The 22,548-nt window shown below is 39.7% G+C and overlaps 1 protein-coding gene and 1 long non-coding RNA gene across 2 annotated transcripts in view; one reads left to right on the top strand and one right to left on the bottom strand.

The window, feature by feature from the left end:
• LOC122802063 (complement C1q and tumor necrosis factor-related protein 9B-like) overlaps window positions 1-22,548 on the bottom strand; it is a 273,178-nt gene that overhangs the window by 116,180 nt on the left and 134,450 nt on the right. The gene's annotated exons all lie outside the window — the stretch shown is intronic.
• The window catches only part of LOC122802064, a 123,564-nt gene continuing 122,935 nt past the window's right edge, over window positions 21,920-22,548 (top strand). The window contains exon 1 of the long non-coding RNA XR_006364867.1: window positions 21,920-22,136. This is a non-coding gene — a long non-coding RNA (uncharacterized LOC122802064). The remainder of the gene's footprint in view (window positions 22,137-22,548) is intronic.

The raw sequence follows: 22,548 nt of genomic DNA, 5'->3' as shown, positions 1-22,548 counted from the left end.
CCATCCACTCGTCAAGGTTTCTCTTGAAGAGTGTTAGTGAGGGGCTCTGCCTGATGTATATTGGAATCCTGTTCCAAAGCATGGGGAGTCTCTGGGACAGGAATCTATCCCTCCAGCATGTCCTATTTATCATTTTGGTGAGGTTTATATCTCTAGAAAGTGTGGCTCTCTGGGATTTGTTTTTTTTTTTTAGGTGGAGCATGTCCATCAATTCTGGGTTGGACATGGCCTTATATGTCAGGCAGAGATCACTTCTGAGTAAGCGGTATGCAACCAAGTACAGCTGGAGTTTCTTGAGTCGGGCTGCATAGGGCATCTGTTTGAGGCCAGTAATCCTCTTGGTGAGGTACATTTGTGGTCTTTCCAGCTGTTGTAGGTGTCTTGTAAGGTACATCCCAAATGGGGCGTTGTATTCTATGATGGGTCTAATGAGTGATGAGTATTGAGGCACAATAACCTCTTTTGTTCTAGATGCGAACCCTTTTGTGATTAGGTGGGCCACACAGAAGGATTTTCTAACCACCTTGGCAATATGATTATCAAAGGAGAGATTACGATCTACTTGGGTCCCCAGATCCCTTATTACATTTTCTGTATTTAGGGGACTACCACCTATGTGGTAGTTTATGGGTACTTTGTTTTTTCCGGATGACTATACACTTTTTGGCATTTAGCTTGAGGCCATGATTTTGACACCAGGTATCCATCTCAGTGAGACCCATCTGGAGGGTGTCTGTATCAGCCAGAGAATCAATTATGGCCCCTAGTTTGCAGTCATCTGTGAACTTGGTCAGCCATAGTCCTCCTATGCTTGCCTGTACCTCTGAGAAGTATATACCGAACAGGAGGGGTCATAGGACTGAGCCCTGGGGGACGCCACTTGTAACCAGTTTAGAGTCGAACGTAGAGCCTGCAACTCTCACCATGTGGGTTCTATCCATGAGCCATTTGGCAACCCATCTCGTGACGTAGAGGTTTATGTTCAATCTGGTGAGCTTGTCTATAATACTAGAATGGGGAATGGTGTCGAAAGCCTTTGCGAGGTCTAGGTAGGCTATGTGGACCTCCTTTCCCTCGTCTAATGCCTTGGTAACTGTTTCAAAGAAGTCCACCAGGTTTAGGAGGCATGATCTGCCCTTAACAAAGCCAAACTGGGTAGAGTCCAAGATTTGGAGTTTCCCAATGTCTCTGTTAATGAGTTCCATGATGATGCATTCCATAGCCTTGCAGACCAGGCTAGTCAGGCTTATAGGGCGATAATTCCCGGGGTCCGTTGTGGCTCCACTTTTGTGAAGCAGGATAACTGTTGCTGTGCACCACTCTGTGGGTATGTAGCCTGTAGAGCGGCTGAGTTTGAACAGTGTGTTTAGGTGAGGGGTTAGTTCATTTTGGAGCTCTTGTAAGACACAGCCTGGGACACATCCGGTCCCACTGAAATGTGTTTTTCTGGCTTTGGATAGGGTTGTTTTAACCTGTGTGTCGGTGATTGATGGGGCCCTACATTCTTCTGGTATGGTTATGGGTCCTTTAGGGGGTGAGAGGGGGGTGAAATTTGCACTAAACCTGCCTGCCAGAATGTTGGCAATATCAGTTGGTTCTGAGAGTTTCCACTTAGGATCTTGACATAGCTAAAGAACGCTTTGTGGTTATCTTTGGAGTCATTGGCAATTTTTCTTTCAAAACTTACCTTGGATGATTTAATGAGGGATCATAGTTTCTTGCTGATACTGATCAGGGATGTCTTTCCTTCTTGGGATTTTACTCTTTTCTGTACTAGTTTCCTCCTTCTGTTGTATAGCTTGGTTATGGCAGGGGTCCACCAGACTGGTTTCCTCTTCTTGGAGGAGTGATTCTTGGTTTTACTTGGGATAGCACAATCCATGCATTCCTGCAGATGCTCATAGAGTGCCTTTGTAAAGGTTTCAGCAGCTTGGACAGCATTGTCCTTTAGCATGGGGGTGTGAACCTTTCCACCTCGGTCTTAAATAACGTGAAGTTTGCTTTTGAAAAGTTTGTCACGGTGGTTTCCTTGATTGGGGGTGGGGGTGGAATGTGGATATCCATAGTGATTAGTCTATGGTCTGATTTAACCAGGAGGTTGACCTCCGGTGTGGAACACCAGTCGCCCATGTTGGTGATGAACAGGTCCAATATGTTGTTCCCCCTGGTGGGGGTGTTGACCATTTGATCCAGGGCATTCGAGTTTATAAATTCTAGGACACGTTGAGCAAGGGAGTTAGTACTTGAGTAGTTCTCCCAGTTTATGTTTGGGTAATTGAAATCATGCAGTATTAGGGTGTTTGATAGGACCTTCATATGTCCAGTGTCTCCAGAAATGCTGAATGGGAGTCTTGGGTCATGGTGGGTGATCTGTAGCAAGCTACAATTTAGATTGCAGTTTTGCCCATTGTTAGTTGCACATGGATGATCTCTGATGCATTGTGCTGCACCACTAACCTGGAGGTGTGGGTATCCTTGATGAATATGGATACACCCCCGCCTTTTGTGCTTCAGTCCTGGTTCTGTGGCCGAAAGGTATGGTATGAGTTATAGCCTAGTAGTGCTGGGGTGCTCTCAGGAGCCTTAAACCAGGTTTCTGTTACCGCACAGATGTCGATGATCTCCATACTGAGGAGTGCCTCGAGTACGTGCATTTTGAGGTTTAGACTTCTGGCATTGAGTAGCATTACCCTCAGTTTTTGGTTCCTTCAAAACCACTCTGAAGGATTTCTTAGCCAAAACTGGCTCTGTTCTGCTCAACACCAGAATGAACTATATCCCTAAGTGTGAAGAAATACCTATTCATACCTTGCCTCACCTTAGGCTCCCTTCTTTACTCACTTCCTTACTTCTATCAATTTCTCTCCCCTGGCTTTCTCTCTAAATATACCATAAGCCTGCTTTGTCTCACTTCATGTTGCAAATCTTGTTTGTATTACACTAACTTACCTTTAGTTTCTCTATAAACTTGCAAAAATTTCTCTAAATATTAAATCTCTGTCATATAAATTGTATGTATTCTTGACCGATGTTTTCATACATTCATAGATGCATAGGAGATTACTAGGCTAACAACTTGTGATCACTTCGAAGTCTAGCCAGTTTTACCACATTTTACCCAATTTTCTATCCATAGAGGAAAGATAAAAGTCAGCAAGCTGGGTTTTGACAATTTTCCCAAACAGGAGACAGTCCAGCACTGAGCCCTGTGGTACTCCACTGGTGAGTGGCCTCTGGCCTCTTGCTGACTGTGGATGCCCCCACTCTAATAACGTATGAACTATCAGTGAGCCATTTGGCTATCCATCTGGTGACACAGAGGTTTATGCAAATTTTTGTAAGTTTATCTATAATACCCAAATGGGGTATTGTGTCAAATGCATTGGCCAGGTCACGGTATGTGGTATGCATTGTCTTACCCTCCTCCATGGCCTTGGTGACCTTCTCAAAGTAGTCCACCAGACTGAGTACGCAGGACCTACCCTTGATGAAACCAAACTGGGTTGGGTCTAGAGTCTGGAAGCTTCCTATGTAGTTGTTAATCAGGTCAAGGATTATACTTTCCATACTTTCCATACCCATACCCATGCATGTGAGGCTCATCAGACTTATGGGTCGGTGGCTTCCTGGATCTGTTGATGGTCCCCCCTTGCTCAGAGGATTGACTGTTGCTGTTCTCAACTCTAGTGGAACAAAGTCTGTTTATAGATTGTGGTTAAATAGAGATCTGAGTGGGTCTGCTAGGTCACGTTTCAAGCCATTTAATAGGCACCCTGGGATTACATCAAGGCCCATTGATGCCATGTTTCCAGCTTTGTAACAACCTGTTCCTTTTGTGATAACAGATAAAGAAATGGTAGAGGCATTTCATGGGGAGTGACCAGAGGTGATGAGCGGTGAATTTTGAGCTGAATTTATCAGCCAGCAGGCTAGCTGCTTCTTCTGGCCGAGTATAGGTAATGCCATCTACTGCCAACTCAGCACATTGTTGAGTGTTTCCCTTAAGATTTTAGACATAACTAAAAATGCTTTGTGGTTATCCTTTGCTTGAGAGGCTATATTAGTCTCATATTTCGATTTAGAGGACTTGACTAGTTCTCTGATTTACTTGTCGAGACTAATGAGGGATTTTTTTCTCTGTTGTGTACCCTTCTGCTTGCTTCTAGAAAGGAATTTCTTCCTTCTGTCATATAATCTATTTATCACAGGGCTTCACTGGGGTGACTTGTTTTGCCAGCTAGACTTGGGTTTAGTTCAGTCAGATACTGCCATTTTTATGCAGTTGTTTAAGTGGTTGTACAAAGCATTCATGTATACTTCTGCACAGGTTTTTGTGTTTTTGGAGAGCTTTAAAATTACATATGCCTTCACTTAATAGACGGTAATTGGCCTTGGAAAAATTCATTAGGGTTTGATAGTTCTACCATTACATTTACTTCAAAGGAGACCAATTTATGATCTGATCTTACCAAAGAGGACATTACACTGAGGGGGTGGAATGCTCTCCCATGTTTGAGAGTACTATGTCAAGGATATTTGAGCCCCTAGTGGGACTGCAGACCAACTGTTCCAGAGTATGTTTCCCAGTTTATGGAGAGGTAGTTAAAATTTCCCATAAGTAGTGTGATAGGCTGAATGGTAAGTGATTCTAGTAACCTCAGGTATGCAGAGTGGTTTTCATGGGTCATGGTGGGAGACCTTTAGCTAGCAATGATATGGTGGGGGATTTTGCCTATGGCAAGCTGGACAAGGAATAACTCAAGTAAGTCATCCTGCTTGACCAATCTTGCTGTGGGATTGCTTTTTATGTAAATAGAAACACCTCCTTCTTCATTTTTAATTTTCAAAGGGTGGTCTGAATATGTGATAGGCATTGTAGCCTTGCAATATCTAGGTGCTTTCAGTAGCCTTGAACTACGTCTCTGTAACTGTACAGATGTCAGCAGTCTCCATAGAAAGGAGAGCTTCCAGGGAGTACAATTTCTTGTTAAGACTCCTAGTTGAACAGTAGTACGTTTAGCTTGGCATTAGAAGAATGTTACATTGGTAAGTCTATTGGTTTGGCACTGCCTAAAAATGCCACTATAGGGGTGGCTAATGCCTTGGCCAGTATTTCAAAGCCTAGCGCTCACAGGTGCAGACCATCTTCTGGCAAAGCAGCATGGTCTGTGAATCATGTTGTCCAAGGCTGACAAATACTGGATCCCCTTGGAATATCTCCAGTAACTAAACCAATTATTGAAATCGATCATTTCCTGTTTGTATTATGAAATCATTCTTGGTGATGGTAGAATGCTGCTCAGTGCTAGGCTCATACCCACCTGCGACATATATTCAAAGAGGTCTACCATGTCTCTTTTCATATAGTCCAGGGATGTATATCTCAGGTCATTCGCACCCAGATGCACTATGACTGAGTCATACTGGTACTTGTGGTTGAGTGACCCGAGTGCCTGCATAATCTGTCGAATCCTAGTCACTGGCAGGTAACTGACTGTAACCCTCTATTTATCCAACCTGGTGAGCGGGGCATCAGTCTGTCTAATTTGGTATAATTATTTAAACAGATGTTTTGCATATTATTTTTGAAGACTAAAATTATTGCTCTTAAAATGTTTAGTAACACTTTAGAGCTTTTCTCCCCTGAGACTCCTCTGAAAATGTGCTCCTACCCAGTCAGACTTCCCCGGGAATCACATGCCAATAAATAAACTGTTTATTCTTGAAATGCTGGCTACTGGCTAAAACTGTCATTACTTAATGTAAAATAAAATACAGTCACCAACTGTCACACAAAAAAGAAACAGCTTGACAAGTAATTAACAGCACCATTAAAACTCTATTATGTTGCTGGCAAGCCTGCTATTGGTGGTAAATTCTTTCTATATGAGTCTTTTGATATTGTGAATATTCTGACTACTTGGGAAGGGGGCCTATATAACAGAAAATGAATAACTTATTTGTCTAATGAGCCAGTAAAAAAAAGCTGATGGGGACACCCACCCCCATAGCATATAGTATCCTGTTTATAGTTCCAAAACATTGGTGCTGCCGCGCACAGTAGCAAAAAGCATATCAATGTTATGGAACTGTCAGTGTACTCTGTGGAACATCACTTTAATTTTTGTATTCATCTTCCTTGCTTAACCTGAATGTCTGTGCTTACTTTATCTGTTACATTTATATCTTATTATTATTATTATTATTATGCAGTTTTTACTTTTTAGATTTACACAATTTTGTTAAAATTCATAAAGCTGATTATCAATTTATCAGCCTCTGATAAATACTGAGATCTGAAATACCAGCTGTATCATTTGCCATTTGACAACAGAACATAAAATAAAATAGTCTTTCAATTTCATCATTTATCATTCAGCCTGATCACTTGCCTGGATCAGTTTATGAAATGGGGATTTGTTTAGCATCTTCTTGTTGCTTTTTTTCTCTGAGTTTATTGAATTTGGCTGACAGTGTTCTCATTTGGTATACCTAATATACTGCTGTGACCTTTACTACGAAACATCTGCCTTTGCTCAGTTATAAAGATTTCCAATCTGAAAGCTTGTATTTCATTCCTTACAATTATCTCTCTACAATGGATACTTCCCTCTCTCTGCTGTCAGTCAGTCCGTTAATCAATTTATTTACTAAGCTAACACTAGGCTTCTCACAGATTAAATCAACATAATGCTAAAGCAAAAGTAAATAAATACTTAAAAGGACACAAAAGCAGTGTTTGTCTTTATTGTGCTGCTTCAGGATGTGTTTCGGCAGGGTGTGTACACCACTGTGGTTCATCCCATTTCCATTAGTTACACACCCATCACATCTGCTCTTCCTGCTAGGTTGTGATGTTCAAAGGCCACTACATTTACCACAAATTAATACGATGCTACAGCTGTACCACATGGGCTACATGTCATAGCGATGATGCAGATTTCACTGCATTGACATGTGTGACTGTACTTTACGTAGGACCTACACTTTGCTATTACATGCTACTCAGCTATAGGCAATATATTTATCATCTGCGTTATGCATGCTATCAGTGTACACTTTCTGGATAATAACTATCACACCACTGTCATATATGATCTGTGTGTCACTGTTCGTCTTATTCAACGTTATGCTGGTTTCTGTTGCTTCATATTCTTCATGCACATTGTCAACTATTAGTCACATGTGCTCTGCACTGCAGTCAGTGGTTGTCACATCTTATTTTCTATACTTTAACAAAGTTCCTGTGATTTTTTATGCTTGTATTCATTCAAGGAAACATGTTGGATAAATGAGCTAGCAATGAGCTTGTGACGTTTTACCTTGCATGCTGATGAAATGCAGTACAGATGTGATTATACATATGTAAGTGTGTGTGTGTATCTGTGTGTGTTTCCATCCCTTTTAATGGGAGATGGTATATAGTCATGTCCTTCTTCATTGCTTGCATCTTTCTCATTACAGGGAGACATATGAAAACAGGGGCCGCAAAAGGCATGTTAGGAGACGGTAATCATCATGTGTAAGGAGTTAGAAGAATTAGAGAGGGCAGTCCATTTATTGTTTGACTCATTGGCATAACCACTCTGTAGGCACAATGACTAAAGCACCTTCCTGGCAATTAGTCTCGGTGCCTGCAGTTAACTGGCATCACCATTCAATGAACAGTAGGGACTGCACATGTTCTAACTGGGGCTATAGATAATACACAGTAGGTTCTAGATGGCAGTGTCCTCAATGTATAAATATGATGGAATGTTTTGGATCAAAATACCGTGAGCAATAGTGCTATCACATCATTTTTACAGCTTTTCTTCCCAGCAGGACCTGTGGCAACATGCTTTATGCAACTATTGATCCACATTTCTCAGCATGCCTTGATTGAAACCTGCATAAGATATATCCATTATGCTGGCCAGATGTCTGACATCAGTGTTACTGGAAAGATTCTTTCTGGGGTCTGTTGACTAATGTGAGCAAGCCTGCAGTTCAGGATACCCTGCCCAAACCACCCTTATGTCTCACAGAACTGAGTGCACTAGTCTCTCTTTTTCTTTTATCCCTGAAAAGAACTGACAAATGCAATCTGGAATGATGGTGAAGAACCTTTTTTCTGACACAAAAGAAAAATTTCAACAAAATAGCACGTATGTAATCTGTATAGTATAAATTCATGTTTACTGTTCCTTTGAATTTACATAAAAATATTTCTTTCTCATTTTATTCATCTGCCTGCAGTTTTGCATCTGTCATAGTACTGGTTAGTGCTATATTTTTGTGTTGCAGATAATACTGTTGTTTTACCTAGCATTATCACTTCACATATAGAGTTCTATGATGGCCTATATGCACTGGTGTTTCAATGACCGTAGGCAACTCAAATCCCACATGGGAGTTCTGTTATATGCACATTTGCCATTCATGTTGCATGTAAGTTTAAGTAAGAAACATAACTACCCATAGCCTATATATGAGTAGCAAGGAGTATATTTGTTTCAAAAGTACTAGAGTATTCTCCGTGCACTGTGACTGAACTACACCCCTATTCAGTTCAGGTAGTGCCTTAGTGGCATGTTATATAATGGGAAGTGCCATTCACCCCAAGATGCTGCCAGGTAGCTACTGCGATAAGACTGACAAGATGTTAAAGCTTCAGGGGTGAGGAAGCAGCCCTAACTAGAACAGATGGCTGAGGTGGAAGGAGGAGATGCAGATCACTGTTAATATATGTGGCTCTGCTTTTATTTTTATTTATGTGTTCATTTATCTGTAAGGAAAGAGGAGTTCTATAAATAATTATTTTAATTATTTTTATCCTTGTTATGTATGGATGACTTCTCCAGTGAGATAAGGGGAAAACTTGAGATTTCATCTGGGGAGGGCTTTCAAATGCTGAATATGGATACTGAGTTGGGTGATTGACCAACAGAAGTGATCTGACAGGGAGGACTGCTAAATACTGGTATACAGGGACTGGTGCCAGTGCCACTAAAGGGCACAAGGCATATTTTAGCTTTCAGAGGGGAGACAGTCTTTCTTTATCAGCGACACAAGTGCTGGGAAGGCTCACAGCACCCTGACAGCACTAGGAACCCTAACAGATAAAATCCTCAACAAGACAGATTAGGGAAACCTTAATGGGGCAGTCTTCATACATCTGACAAAAGCATTTCACCTCATAGACCACTCACTGCTTCTGGAATAACTCACTGAGATTGGCATACATAAATAAAAAAAAACCCTCACCTGGTTGAAAGTTTCCCTTTTCAATAGATATGTAAAGGTGAAAGCAGTAATAAAATTTTCTGACTGCACCACTTCTCAATAGTAACCCACAAAGGTTTATTCTCACATCTGTTTTTCTCTGTTTTCATTAATAAGCTTCCTTACGACCTTCCTCATTTACCAGTCATATTATATGCTGCTGATATGATTATCTTCAACTCAAGCCACTCACACACTCTCAGACAAACAGAACTCCAGAATGACCTGCACTCACTCAACAAATTGCTCTTCCAACACAAGTTGTTATTAAATCTCAGTGAAACAAAGACAGTGCTCATCAGCATGCACCAAGGACTCCTGATACACTTGCAATCACAGATATAAACAACTACCTGGGGATCCACTTGGTCCCAACTGTAAATTTACAAGACCACAGTGAAAAAGTTCACATGAAAATAAACTTCATTCTTCTTGGCAAGAAGAATCTTCATCTACCTCACAGCTCCAGCAGCCATAGACAAAGGCATACGCCTGTCCCTGTTTGAATATGGTTTACTGATCATTACAACAGCATCCACAAATGCTATAGCCTGCAGTCCATCTCCAGCAAAATGTACCAGTTCATTTCATTTTCACCACAACAGGATCATCACAGAACCATTCCCGCTAAAGCTTCTTTGCTACCAATTATACAAATATCCAACCTGATGCTGGCCTACAAAACTATTGCTCCTTACTCTTTCCCCCACTAGCACACAAACTAATTTCTAAAATCTCAACATACAGCTGTAGACATTACTCACAGTTTTACCTCAACCTGGCAGCACCTACAACCAAACTAAATTGCGCCGGGCTTGCATCCTCTACATTATTACCCAAATTACAAATCACATGACTAACATCAAGACTCAGTTGCAGTTAGCTATTTGTAGCAATCAATGATAATTGTGTCTTAATGCCTGATGAGGTTTAGGTTAAATTATTCATTTTTTTATAAAATCAAGATTGAAACTAAAGCACAGTTTTGTTTCATTTATTTATTGTTTTAAGTCATTTTAAGAAGTATTTAAGCCTGTGGGTTTTCTGCCTTTGTATTTATTGATTGATTGATGTCAGTCATGTAAATCATCAACCATGTCATTTCAGAGGAAATCTTTAAAGATTGTGAAGTTATTTTACTCATCTGAAGTCTGAAGAGTGCTTAGTTCGAAAACTTTTATTCAGATAAATTTTAGTCTAGCAGGATGGCATTTTTCTTGCTTATTGTTGGATTAAGCAAGCAATTAATTGGAGATTTTTAATTAACCAGCAACTTGACTAATGGATGTTTATGATTGGTTTGCTTGTTTTGTTTTTTTATTCAGTTTATCTGTTGAATGTTTTGTATTACTCCTGGAATGCTGTGCACTAAGGTGCCAGAAAAAGGTTTCTTAATGTTTTAATGCTTTGTTTCTCTTTAGCAGTGGGTAACCATAATTCAGGCACAGTCTCCAGCTATCCATGCTGACCTGGAAGTTAACTGTGTGGTGTGTAACGCCCATGAAGATGTCACCCAGCAGTGCCAGTGCCTCCAGGAGACAATGGAGTCTACAGACAATGTCATGATAGGCTTCATGAGATCCATGATAGTACATGATGGTGCCATGTCCACCTCAATACAGAAATTAGTGAGTGCTTCTCTCACTACCCTGTTTGTTAGTGTTGTCCATACTCACAAGTGTGTGCATCCTCAGGCTGGCTGCCTAGGTAGGCTATCAAAGGGAACGCAGTTGGCACCTGCAAAACTAGCAGTATTTCAGTCTGCCATCCCTCATTATGAGAGGCCATGACACTGAACCTTTAGGGACATCTCAGTAGTGTGCCCTGCATAGATTGTTTTCCACCAATACTGCCACACCAGTGTTAAGGAGGTCTCTAGTCACACACATCCAGACATCATAGTTGTCCCACAGTGCAGTCATGTAGTGCCACACCCACCCTGTCCACAGAAGATATCTGTGGCACAAATATCTCCTCTCTATGAAACCCACGTCACTGCTTCCAGTGACCTGTAAGCCCCTCCCCTTTTTCCAGTTAGATGACAATGTATCCCTAGACATCCATGCAAATGATGATGATGGCTGTGATGCACATTACTCTTCCTCCTGTGTATGTGCAGATGTCTGATGCATGCTGTGGCTTGACCTTGCTCTGATAAGCATAGCCTTTAAATACCACTGTGTGCTTTATTCTGTTCTCTGTTCTACTGCACTGTCATCATGTACTTTACAAGGCCCAAACAGGTGGAATTGTACATTGCATCTTTGCTTGCGCTACCATATACTGAGCACAATGTTGTCTGAATGCACATGGTACAGCCACTGGTTACTGTCTGTCAGCATCACAATCACCTCTGCTGCAAGATGTAGTTGTGGTGGGTGTTACTGGGTCTGATGTTGCAGGTCCAGAGGGCTCTGGGACTGTGGGCTGGGTTGCCTGCTTCCTGGTGATCATGTTGTGCAGCATGCTACAAATAGTGTACTGCTGTGCCTGCCAGACATATCTAGGTAGACATGCTTTCAGCAGGCCAAACATTCATCTTTGATGTTCCTATGCATGGTCAGTGTTGTATTGCAACCTGAGCACACTATGTGGGTTCCTTATGGACATCAGCTACCTTAGTTCCACTGAGTATCCTGCATCGCATGAAACAAAGAAGAGATACAAGGGGGGATGAGACATGGATACATACTGTATGTGGCAGTAGATAAGTGGCACTACCAGTCAACCTGAATTAGCCTATTTGGTGACCCTGTGGAATGTCACTGTATAGGAAGCAGATATCCAGATGACTTGTATGCCATATATGGAAATCATGGGCAATGTCAGGGTGCTGTGCAGATATTTGGTTATTAGCTCCTATTTGTTGTACAGTACTTGACAAATGATGGAATGGTAACCTTTCCTACTGATATGCCACTTTCTGAGGACATCAAGGGGAGTTTTTATTGTCACATGCATTAAATCTATAGCTCCCAATACTTCAAGGAGGTGGGTGATGTCATAGAAGCTATGAATGGTCATATCGCTGCAGTGTTCGGGAAACAGATATACTAATCCAAGTATAGCAGAAATGTATTGAGAAACAACTTGTGCATTTTACAGATTGACATCTGTGATATACTCAGTGTGTACCCTTTTGTCTCTAAAAGATCCTTTTAGCTAAATATATTAATAGTTACACATCTTTGATATACACTAGTAGATGATGTCGACTCCATGAACCATACACGTTAGCCATTTCCTATACAACATCTCCATCCAACATGGAAATGATTCCTCAACTGCTAGACATTAAGCAGAGTTATGTTTTCTTCTTCTTTCTGTAAGGAACATTTCAGGTCATGCCTGTGGTCATTTTATATTCTGGGATGAAGGTCAACACGGCTTAAGACCATTAAATGCTACTGTGCTACAGCTGCTGCCCCAAGCATATTCAACACTGCAACTCCACAAATGCAGTTGGGCTTTTTGGTTTAATAATCAGAAGTTACTGCTTGTACACCTTTGCCCTTGATGGCATGAATTGTGATCCATTTCTGCCAACCCTCATTTACATCTTTCATAATTTACTTGTTAGACTGTGCCTCTTCATTTACGTGTCATCACGTGGTCATTTACCTACCCCTATTTCCACAATGTTTGTTCACTGACTGTTAATACTAGCTGGTTGTATAAATTACTACCCTGCTGTGCTTTCTCTATTTTGATATAACAGCATGCTGTGTAGTAGGCAATTTAACTAACACCAGCATTGGAGACATAGGGGTGTGTGGGTTGAAGAGAGCTTGTCCCCCTGCAAATATACTGTTTTGTTGTTGTTCCTTGTTTTCTTATTTTGTTAAAACAGACTTTTTGCACTTTTAATGTAATAATCTCAGGTGTATCCATTGTGATAATTTGCAATTTGTTTATCAGCAGTACAGCAATTGTTCACAACTGGCACAACAGTTTTATTTTGTGAATCAAATGTTCCACAGTCCAGTCACAAAAAATAAGTGCCATGGTAGAAAAGAAAAATTAGCAAGTGTAAGTGTGATGAAAGGAGGTACTGCCACCACAGTTAGCCGGAATTTTGTAAATAAGTATATGTCATTTATGAATATCAAAGTCCTCTATACAAGATGCTTGTGTTACAAATGTATTGGAACTGTATGTCATGTGTACATCAAACTACTTTGCACATATGTTTGTGCTGAAAAGGTATTTGTAAATTTCTTGTGCTTAAAATGTATCCACAGTGTGCCTTACTGGAAGAGAACAGAAATATACATGCACTATTGTAACTGTTTAAACATATATGTTAACAGAGGAAACCAGAGGGTTAACCTCAGTCCAGCAAACTTTAGAAAAATATTTGAAATTAGATCACTTTATGGGCTAGGCCATAAAAAGGTTATCTTTCAGGTTTCAATGCAGCTAATGACACAAAACATGTACTAGGAAGCTTTCTGTGTTGTCTTTGGGGTGAACTAATTGCTACTTTGGAAGCATGAAGAAATGCAATTGTTTTACGACTTCCATCACCTGCCAAAAATCTGAGCAACAGCCCTTGTCTGCATATTTTTACATGTAGATACTAAATGCTGCTAGCAATGGGGGTTTGCAGGGAACTAGAAGTCAGATGACCGGAAAGTATGTCATTCTGCAAGCTATCCCAGCAGTAATATTTTAGATATGATTTTGAGAAGTCTCTTAGTGAGGCAGATAATTCTGCATTCTGTCTTGGACCTGACAAGAACAACAAGAAACATTCACCACATCTGCCTTGCTTTGTAAGTAAGTTACTAGAGAACAGTATAATTCTCTTGCATTCAGTCAGAAATATAGTGAAGCTTAGTTTAGATATTATTTTTTTATTTGTCTGAGACTGTCCTGCAATGTTGTTTTAATATTTCCTGTAGTTTTGAACTCTGGTGTCACTGTGAATATATACTTAATATTTTCTTATTAGTTTATTATTTATTATTAAATATATTTAAACCTTTCATTGTGGCTGATCTTTGCAGAGATATTTAAGCTTTGAGAGTACTTGCATATTTATTTGGTGACATTGTGTTGGCCACTCCTAACAGCCTTGCTGTTGGTCAAACTACCATTTGTAATAATATTAATATTACACAGTAAGATTGCACACCCTTTGTTAAGGGCCTTAAAGTAGCTGTCAAGGGGTTCTGGTGGCAGTGGTAACTACCTTATAGTCTGGGCAAAAGGGGGCATAGCTAGTAAACCTGTGCCAGTCTTTCCCAAGTGTGTGTGTGTGTGTGTGTGTGTGTGTGTGTGTGTGTGTGTGTGTGTGTGTGTGTGTGTGTGTGTGTGTGTGTGTGTGTGTGTGGGCAAATCAAAATCTCAAAGAGTATGCCAGCTACTTGGGCAGGGAGACAAATCAGTGGTTGGACAGAGTGTTTGAAGACTTGGTTGGAACCCTGGATAAGGCCTCAACTCTATAGTTGTGCCAGTGGAGAGTCTTATTGTGGATCTGCAGAAAGATAGAGGAACCAGACCTGGACTGACTGTGGTCTCTGTGTGCTCTTAAGGGAAATTGCACTCGATGCAGAGAGCTGGAAATACCGTGTGTGTACCTGTTATCCTCCCAGCGAACATCCTCCCACAGGCACCAGTGGTGAGAATTGAGGCTCCTTGATTACCGGGTCCAGTGGGGGGTCATCACAGTAAGCATGAAGGTTTATAGAACAAAAATAAGAAAATAATTTCCATAAATTATTGCAGAGGTTCAGATAAGTGGATATTTTTTAAAAAGAAGTATGGTATTACAACTTTAATTTTTATATTTTCAATCTTTACACTACAAATACTTCAAACAGTCTTTAAATAATAATGTTGTTGTTTGTCTTTCGGCTTCTTCCCAGTTAGGGGTCGCTACAGCGGAACTCCGCTAATGACTGGCAGTTGGTTTTTATGGTGTCAAGTTGCCAGCCCCAATGCCCAACCTTCAACAAAGGCACGCCCATTCAAAGCATGTCTTTCTAACGTCCACTCGACCACGGGGAGGACATGCAGACTCCACACAGAAGGCACTCCCAACCCAAGCCGAGAATTGAACGGGAGAACCTCTTGCTGTGAGGCAACAATGCTACCGCTGCACCACCGGGGAAGTTAAATAATAATGATTCATTTAAATATATTTTGATGAGTAATTGTTTATAGCATGTTTTACTTTTACACATTTATTGCTACATGAAATCTGTTATAAAGAATTGTGCAAAAATACTATCTTTCCCTCTCTCTTTACCAGGTAATTATACACATTCCCTCTTTTTTACCAGGTAATTATCCTTCAGAAAATTCAGGCAAACATACATGTTGTCATTCTAGTAACATTCTAAGTTTCTAACAGGAAGTCAGGACATGTTACTACAGGACAGCAGGCAGAAACAAATCTTTAACTCTGTCACAAGATGCACATGCACAACTTTCTAGTAATACTCTGAAGGGTGTGGTTTGAAGGGGATAGACTACTGCTGCCATTCAGATTGCATACGTATATTAATCTGGTTCAGCTGTATGCAAACAAGCTGAAAGTATTCTTTATTTCATGTCTCTGAAATCTGGATTATATCAAAATACAGAAAGCTAAGTGGAGATGCAAAAGAATTTTATAAATCCCAAGTGATAATACAGAGGATTCTTAATGGATCACCAAAGCTAACAGACTTATTATATCTTCGTATCCATGTTTTGAACAGATGATAGTAGATTAGCATCAGTGTCCCAATCGTAATTTTCTGTAGTGCATGGAGCTTTATTAGTTCCATGTATTCCTAATTATAGTAAAAACAAATATAAAAAACTCTTAAGTGTTTTGTTGTCTTTCAAAGCCATAATGCACTTGGTGAGCAGTGTCAGAAAGGCAGTATAACACAGCTCCTTATGTTTATGCTCACTGTCCATGCCTCTTAACTGTCCAGATTTTCAGCACAAATGTTTGATCTTTTCGTCATAACATAATGACACACATTTAAGTTTCAGACTTAATTTTCTTCAGAAAATGCAGACGAACACACATCCTGTTATTCTAGTAGTGTTCTATGTTTATAACATAGAGTCAGGACATCTTACTGACAGACCAGCAGAAACAAATCTTTAACTCTGTCACTGTCATTTGCTGGTCAGTACTAGCAGATTTAACTGCCTAGCCTGCGACCTGACCTTAACAATTTAAGCTTAACATTTGTTGAGATCAGATCTCGCTCCACTCTAACACTTAACTGATTAGTCTTTTTCTGAATATCTGAGCATAATCGGAGTGCTGCATGCACTTTACAGCTGTTAGTATATTGGAAGCTGTCATGACTAAAGTAGTACATGAAGGCTGTAATCTTTTAAGTAAAACTTTTAATTTAAACGTGAATCATAGCATGACATACAAAGATGGCCAGAAGAAGTCTAACAGTACAACAGTTAGTGAGCAGGGGATCCAGCCCACTGAAAACAACACAAGACAGGAGTTCATGTTGTCATCCACAAGGAGTATGAGTAGTAAATTTGAAGATACTCCAGTAATCCTTGCTCTAGTATTACAATACATTTAAGTTTATACATTGAATACAGATAATCTGAAACAATCCACAATTATTTGTTAATACAGATAACAGTCTCTCCTCAAATAATATAAGTTGAAAGAAAGATTACTTAGAATATGTTGACTGGCATCAGAATTCTGACTCTGATGCTCACTCTGTTATGGTTAACATTTCTCAGCCTATGAGATTTTGAACATTTTTACTTGCCATTTTACTAATAACAAACAATCTGAAAACATCTTCAAAATGACTCGCATGTATACATGTGATTGGACAGACTTCTTGACAGCAGTGCAGGAGCTGTAATAAAAATAAAGAAAAGGGAAAAAACAGGAGAATTATGGGACAGTAATTTATCTCACCTGGTTCTCCTTTAGCTCCTTTTTCTCTATCTTTACCAGAAGGACCACATGTTCCAGGTTCACCTTTATCAAGAGTTGCATGAAAAAATGATTTATATATAAGAATAGCAATCTATACGGTGAAGTAAAATAGAGCATTCAGTTCTCTAATTATATTGTTAACTCTGAAAAAAAGAAAAGAAAACTCAGTTGTCAATACTGTAAACTGAAAGTATAATTTTGTCTTACCTTCCCTGTTAGAGAATACTGAATATAAAGAATCTTCTGGAGTTAAAACACATTTTCCTCCAATAATTTATTTTATTTTATTTATTTTACGTTTGTTGACTGGGAGTGTCCGGCTGAGCTATTGCCCTTTTTCAGAGGAGGCCCGCGGAGAAAAGCTCTAAAGATATACAATGCAATAAAAATAGCAATACAGATACATTCCAATAAAAAACAGCAATAGAGAATTTTGGTAGTTAAAATACTAAGCTACATACATGTATATTGTTGACAGATAAAAGTACTATAAACAAAAAGGAGAATGTTAAAAAAGTAGAATAAGTTGTATGTTTTGGTTTAAAAAGAGAGTTGAGTAAATATAAGGTTTTGTATGCAGAGTAGCAGAAACTTAAAAGGTTACATAAGAATTTCAGGGAGCAGAGTATAGAAGAAGCTTTGGAGGTTGCATAGGATGAAGTAGTTAATGGTAAGTTTTAATAAGTTAGTTTGACTGTTCTATAAAAGGTACGTAATAATCAGGGAGGGTCAGTGCAATGGCAGGACCAGTGTTTTTAAAGTGGTCTTTGGTTGCTAGCTTAAACTTTTTGGGATGAGTCAGGGACCTTATGTTTAGTGGGAGTTTGTTCCATGCAATAGAGGGATGGTAGCTATATAAGCTGAACCCTGTGTTGGATTTGGGTTTATGGATTTTTAGTAAGTCTTGGGTTGAGCTTCAGAGAAGTCTGGTAGGGGAGTAGTGAGAGATGAGACAAGACAGACTTGAGCAGAAATCAGGCTGATATAGGATGGAGTGTACGATTTGGAGTTGAGATTATAGGAATAGGTGAGGTAGTTCTGGCCAGTTCAGGTATTTTATGGAGAGACAGTGTTGAGATTTATATGCTTGCTGCAAATCTAGCTATTTTGTGGTAGGTTGATTCTAATTTGGTAAGTAGGGAGCAGTTCAGATTTGTGAATATTTGGGAACAATAGGTTAAGCATGGTAGAAGGTAGGCGTGGGTAAGAGAAATCCTAGCTTCAGTAGTTAAGAATTTGTTGTTCCTGTGCAGTAGTCCTAGCTTTTGGTGTTTTTTTTTATACAACTGTTAATGTGAAAATCGAATTTTAGTTGGTCGTCAGTGGTAATGCCAAGGAGTTTTGTGCTAGTTTTGACTTCTACAGAAGTATTGTTTAGGGACCTTATTGAGAAGGAGAGTTTAATGTGGTTTACAGATTTAGGTAGAAAGTAGTAATTTTGTTTTCTTAGGGTTGATGAGCTGATTATTAGTGAACCATGTCTCTACTGAGCTGAAAGATGTCTGTGTATTTGTTAGGAGTTCTAAGGGGGAATTAGCGATAGTTATAACTGTACAATGTTAGAATGAGGACAAGAGGAGTGGAGTGAGTTGGTGAAGATATTAAAGAGTAGAGGTCCAAGGATGGAACCTTGGGGAACACCAGGTCTTACTGAGAGAGGGTGAAAGAGGGGTAGATAGTGCTGAGTCCCATTGTACTGACTGCAGCCTATCAGAGAGATAGCTATTGAACCATGCAACTGTACCAGGGGAGAAGTTTAGGTTTACAAGTTTACTAAGTAGCAGAATGTGTGAGACAGTGTCAAAAGCTTTAGAAAGGTCTAGGAATTGACAGGATATGAGTTTGTGATCATCTTTAACCAGGGCTAAGGTGTTGAGAAATGATAGTAGAGCTGTGATTATACTATGCTTGGGATGGAAGCCATGATGTGTTGGAGTGAGAAGTTTTTCTTGTAAGAGATAATGCACAATTTGTTTGTGTATACATTTCTCAAGGATTTTGAAGAGAAGATAGCGATAGGTCTGAAATTAGATATTTCTGTGGAGTTACCTCTTTTATGAATAGGAAGAGTATAAAACTGTTTCTAGATATAAGGAACTTTAGACTCAGAGATGAAGCAATTGATTAGTATAGATACAGGCACAGCAAGTTAGTGTGCAGCAATCCGGAGAAAGTAAGAAGGAATATTGTCTGCTGATACGGAGCATGGTTTGAGCTTTGAGAATAGAGTTCTGATATAGTCAGTGGAGACAGGTTTGAGAGAGAAGGAGTTTACTGAGATAGTGGTTGTGGGGTGTATAGGGAGGTTTGAAGTGTTTGAGAGGTTGGGGTTAAATAGTTTGGAAATGGATTCGATAAAGTAGGTGTTGAAAGTATTGGCAGTTTCTTCAGGTGACTTGTCAGGACATGGGTTTGGTGAAGTTGGGTTACCTGGATGTAGTATTTGGTTTATAGCATTCCAGAATTTTTTGGATCAGATTTTAATGTTTTGGGGGATTATAAAAAGTTGTTTTGTCTTTACTGATAAGTTTTTTGGTCTGATTTCTAAGTTCTTTATAATTTAGGAGGTCAGCTGGGAGTTTGGTTTGTACCCATGTTTTCCATGCCCTATCTCTGGATTTCATAAGGGTATGGGTGGTTTTAGTTAGCCAGGGTGAAATGTTTGCCTTTAATTGAACATTTCTCAGTGGGACTAGAGAATATAAAATATTTAGGAATGTTGAGTTGAAGGCATTTACTGCTTTGTTGAGGGGGGGCTGAGTAAAGAAATTCCAGTTAATTCTAGACAGGAGGGTTTTAAAAGTGTCTGGGTTAAAGGTTGTAAGTTTGCAGCAAGTGATAAGCCGGTGTGGTTTGGAGAGGTGGGTGATGCATCATAGCACTTTTATAGGTGAGTGGTTGCTCAGGACATCAGGTAGAGTTTCATAGTTAAGGTATTTGCTAGGGTTAGAAACAAGTATCCAATCTATTAAGGAGCTTGAAGAATGAGAGTTATTAGTATGGGTGGGTTTGGAGATCAGTTGTGTAAATCCATGGAGGTTTGTGTGCTGTGGAGGGTTTGGATTATGAAGGTTATGCCAATTAATGTTTATGTCCTCAAGAAGGATAGTTTCATTAGGGAAATTTAGGGAGAGATAGGACAATATGCTTTCCATTAAGGGGATGTTGTCCCCTGATGGAATGTATATGGCTACTACTGTGATGGTAATAAAGTCATTGGGTTTGAGGTTTGCTATTAGTATTTCAGCAGGTGTAAAGGAGGGAATTGGCTCTTTAGAAAGGGAAGAAGTGAGGTAGTTAGAGTAAACTAAAGCAACACCTCCACTTGTTTTCTTTAAGCAATCTTGGCGTAGTATATTATAACCTGGAGGAAGAATGTTTATCTTGGTTTTGAGGTTTAAGCCAAGTTTCTGTGGCAGAGCTAATGTCTGGGGTATGAAGAGTTATCCAAGCATGAAACTGGCTTAGTTTGTTGAGCATACTTTGAGTATTGATAGAATAGAAGGAGATTTTCTTTTTTGGTATGGATTGTTGATGAGAATTAGGGGTGATATTTTGTGGGGTGTTAGGAATAGTGGTAGGACCAGGGTTTGGGTGTAAATCACCTGACAAAAGCAGAGTCCTTGGGAAGTCATAAGCTTTCATTTTTTGTGGGTAGTTGTGAAAGTATTTTGCTTTATACTTAGATGTACTATGGTTGAAAGGAGGAGTTTTTATTTTAGAGAGTAGCATGTTCATCGAAAGGATAGATGCAGAGATGAGTATGGGTTGCTGAGGGTAAGAAAATTAGCTTTGGTGAGGGTAGGGTGGGCTTTATGTATAGGGGTTAAGAGTGTATGAGGTGATGTCATGTTTTGTAGGAGGAGTAATGCAGGTAGAAGTATGACAGGAATGATTAAGCCTGGCATGTTTGAAGAGGAGGAGTGGGCTTTAATAGGGTGGGCTGGTTGAGAGTTTGTTGTAAGGTGGGGAAAGAGTTTGTAGTGAGTGTTAGCTTGTGCAACAAGAAGGGGAGGAGTTTGATTGTTGGGAGGGACTTGTGGTTAGGTATAAAGGAAATGATATGGGGGTGGGTGGGAGAGGAGCAAAGTGAGCCCGAGCACAGTGAGGGCAAACAGAGAGGGACAAAAAAAAAAAACAATCATCAATCAGCCAGTACAATCCAGTGTCTAGGGAAGATAAACAGCCATTTTTATGGGCAATTAGGCAAGCTAGATTCTAAAGAAAAAAATATCTTTCCTTTTCTGTTTTTATTTATCTTTAAAAATGGGGAGCTGCAGTTTACTGAGCAGTAGAAAAGTAATCAGGGGTGGCTCATGCCATCAGACTGCCGGATTGCAGCCCTCCCAGGATTATTTGCAAATTGGTTGCCATTAAAGTTTTAAATACTAATTTTCTATTTTCTTACTACACGGTCCAGTCAAGATATACATTGTGTCTGCAGGCTCCCAGAACTCGATGTGCGCATGCTCGTCAAGTTCTGGGGGTTTTTGTTTTTTTTTTTTAGAACGTACGGTGCCTCCTATATATCTGTAATATTTGACTGCTGTAAAAGGCAGTCCAGATTTAAATAAAAGCATCAGTGTGATGCCCAGAAGTCTATGCGGTTTAACCGCATGATCCGGTTCGGAAATTAAGGGGGGGGTCAAACTGTCACGTCGGCAGGCACGTACGTGACGTGGATGGCTGGATTGCTACTGATTGGTTCTCGCTCTCTTCTCAAAAAAGAGAGCGAGAAACAATCAGTAGCAATAGCTTATTTAGAGGTTGCAAGTTGCAAGTTGGGATTCGGGACCATTTCCAACTTCCTTGGTGGATGTTATTATTTTTAATTTATACTGGTGGGTTTTTTTTGGCTTGCTTGTGGTGGCTGCAGTGAGAGAGAGAGAGATCGCAGAGCAGAGAGGAGTCCAGAGGACGACTATTATTACATAAACAAACTGAGGTAGGTTTTGTTTTGTTTTTTTTTATTTTTTGCTGCACCGGCATAAAACAAATTATTAATGCTGCTTAGAATAAGATTTATCAAACCGGAAATTTGTGAAAGCATTCCTTTTCTCATACTGCAATTTCAAAATGAATTACATGAAAGTGTTTTGCTTTCCTACTTAATGTAGTAGTACTAGTCCTACCTTAAGTAGGAAAACAAAACACTTTCATGTAATTCATTTTGAAATTGCAGTATGAGAAAAGGAATGCTTTTACAAATTTCTGGTTTGATAGTACTGTTCTACGGTACCAAACAGTGAAAGGCTAAGCTGTCTTTAGTTGAAAGTTAAACTTCTTTCATGATTGCTCATTTGGGCACTGTAATCTTGTAGTCAGCATGCCTGCAAATTTAGCGAAGTTTCCAACAA

The sequence above is a fragment of the Protopterus annectens genome, chromosome 5.part0 (genome assembly GCF_019279795.1).
Source record: "Protopterus annectens isolate FY-2018-M chromosome 5.part0, PAN1.0, whole genome shotgun sequence".
Lineage (NCBI taxonomy): Eukaryota > Metazoa > Chordata > Ceratodontiformes > Protopteridae > Protopterus > Protopterus annectens.
Note: the sequence above shows the minus strand (reverse complement) of the source record. Positions and strands in the feature narration are given on the sequence as shown.